This window comes from Brassica oleracea, chromosome C6 (assembly GCF_000695525.1).
Source record: "Brassica oleracea var. oleracea cultivar TO1000 chromosome C6, BOL, whole genome shotgun sequence".
NCBI lineage: Eukaryota > Viridiplantae > Streptophyta > Magnoliopsida > Brassicales > Brassicaceae > Brassica > Brassica oleracea.
The window spans coordinates 22,303,127-22,306,044 of NC_027753.1; the positions used below are offsets into that span (position 1 = coordinate 22,303,127).

General features: G+C 37.2%; 1 pseudogene; it reads right to left on the minus strand.

The window, feature by feature from the left end:
- Positions 1-2,012, minus strand: LOC106299531 (annotated as a pseudogene).
- Positions 2,013-2,918: the final 906 nt, after the last annotated feature.

Genomic DNA, 2,918 nt, shown 5'->3' on the forward strand with positions numbered 1-2,918 from the left:
TATTTGTTTTCAGGTGATGATAATACAAGCACTACTTCCAGACATGAAGAGAACGATATGAGTTCAAGTGTATATAGATTAGAGATTGTGGGAATAGAGCTTCTCTCCCTCTATGGAACAGAGGTATGTTCTTACAATTCATGTCATTTGGATGATGCAAAACTCTAGTTTTTCATCTTCATTTTCTCCCACGGTCTCAGATGCTGAACCAGACATTCTAGTGCACTCTACTTCTACAATCACGTAAAGGGAACACAAGGGGTTAAGAATACTGATCTCTGAAGTGAAGAACATATAATGGAGTTGAAGAAAGATGGAGAAAAGACTGTACACTGAATATATGATCAGTCCAATAGCTGTAGTAGCAAATGCCAAATAATAGAGCCAATCAACCTAACATGTATAGTAGAAGCCACATGATCACACGCATTTGTTTCAACTGACAGAAATGTAAGTGTTTCCTGATGTTTAAAATACAAAGGGAGCTAACCTTCTCATGGTAAGCGAAAATGCGGATCAGAACCGCCCACATGTCTGATGTGAGTAGTGAGAGAGTGAACATTGCTGTACCATTGGTCTAAGAAGACCATATTTTCAGAAGCATGAAAGTAAACGGACATATCAACGTGAAGACATTAGAGTTTGTTTTCCTAAAAGAGAAAGTCTCTGAATAACAGAAATTTAAAGCAGTAAAACTTACAGCCCAAGTAGACCAGTGAATAGCAGTGAGCGCATCACGTTCAAATATGCTTCTATGGATCAAGTCAAGGAACAACCTCTTTGATAGACATAAATTTAAAGGAAAAATGTCTTAGCCTTTTTCATTTGAAGGATACATCTGAATTGCACCAATGATTGCACCGAAAAGGCCCACAAAGGACATGAGTTCAACTCTGTCTGCCTTCTTCACAAAAAAATTCCTATAACAGAGGAACAAGGAGGTCAGAGCTACACATCTACTCCCCAAATCCATAACATATTTTGAGTATGAGATTAAACACTTGCTTACCTCACTGGTATTACTGATAGCATACAAGGTTGCTGCAGCTATCACAAGAAAATCTCCTTTTACAGGATCTCTTCCTCCTGAAAAATGCCGCCATAATATGCGAGTGTTATTAACTATGAAGAATGAAAACAGACACAAGAGAAGTAATGAATCAGTTTGCATTATTACCAGATCGATCCCCTACATGTACGTCTGAAAAAACGACCATGACAACACCAAGAATACATACAACCACACCACTGATCTTCATCAAACTGTATCTTGTCTTTAGAAAAACCCAAGTCAACACCAAAACGCACGGGATCGCCCAGCAGTCCAGTAACATGACACTTGTCATTGATGTGTTCTGAAATGCCTTTACCACTGTAAAAGCAAAATCTCATAATACTTAACCACAAGACAGAAAAAAATAACTGATAACTTTCACTATAGCAGCATCAACTCTCAAGCTCGAGTTAACATACATACTAAGAATTACTGAGACTAAAGAAGAGTTTGTCAGTTAAAACACTCACCAAGAAAGTTCCTTTCGACATCAACTAGCGCAAGCAGGAAATAGTAGTACCATTTGGCCTACAACAATTTTGCATTGAATGTGCTTAGAAAGATTTGCTAGTTGAAATTTCAATAACGCAATTTTTAATACACACTTATTAGTACTCCCATGATCAAAAGTTAGTAAGTAACATTAACCTTAATTACAGAGCTTCGATATAGCATTATACTTCCATATACAATTGCTAGTAACACATAACCTAGGAACGACTGTGATGTTGGAGCATTGATACCGAGAAGATTTCGTAATTTGTAAGCCATTAATATGTAATATTAAAGTAATGGATTGAAAATTAAAGGTGAAAACCTTTTCTGACGAGCTCAGAGGTTGTGAAGCCAATGGAAGTAGAGAGGAGGGAGAGGATCTGTCCCAACACAAGTCCAATCAGAGTCTCCTTCTTCTTGATCTCGTTAAAACTGAAAAACACCATCACTGTTTTTCTTTCCTTCAAACAATCCAGTGAAGCCATAAAAATGTAAAGTTAGGTGAATGTAAGATACAAAGACAATACAATGGATCAGATCCAGAGAGGAGACTGAAAGCAAGTCCTTTTCTATTCTACAGAATCATTGATGACTTGTTTATTATATTGAATTCAGATAGTTGATATATAGTAATACTCTACATAAATTAATCAAAAACACGTTGTGACAGAAGGAAAACATTAACTAATCAAAAGACCTTTGTGAGTTGTGACTAAAGATAAATGATATGAAACTTCAAATCTCATTTATGTATTATGTGATCATGGGCTACAATTAAAAAGATCCTAGGATGATTTTATTTTGACTTTCTTATCGGCACATTTTATTGCATGAGATCAATATTATACTTTTTTTGAGAAAGTATTATAGTTTTTTCTATTTATTTGTATCTTGCAGTATACAAAACACTGTCGTCAAAATAAAATATTCTTAGTGTTATGAACCAGATCGTGGATGGCTCATAACCAAGAGATTATGATTTGTAATCTTTCCATTTATCTATGACGGTGTAATCTCCTATATAAAGAACTTTTATATTATAAAGAAAGAGAGACTTTTTCATTACTTTTATAACACGTTATCAGCACGAAACGCTAAATCCCTAAGCTAATACCCAAATCGAAAACCCCAAAAACCCTAACCCTAGCCGGCGATCCGACGAACCCTAAACCCCAATCGCGTCTCTTGTTTTCGCAACTGTTCCAGCTCGCATCCCCGATCAGCTTCAGCCCAAGGTGTTCCTGATCCTAGCTCAGACGTTCGCGACCCGAGAGCAGCTCTAGCACGCGACCTCTTCCTCGTTCGCGACAGCATCAGACAGCTCGCGTCCGACGATCAAGGCGTTCCCGATCAAGCAACAAAGGACGTC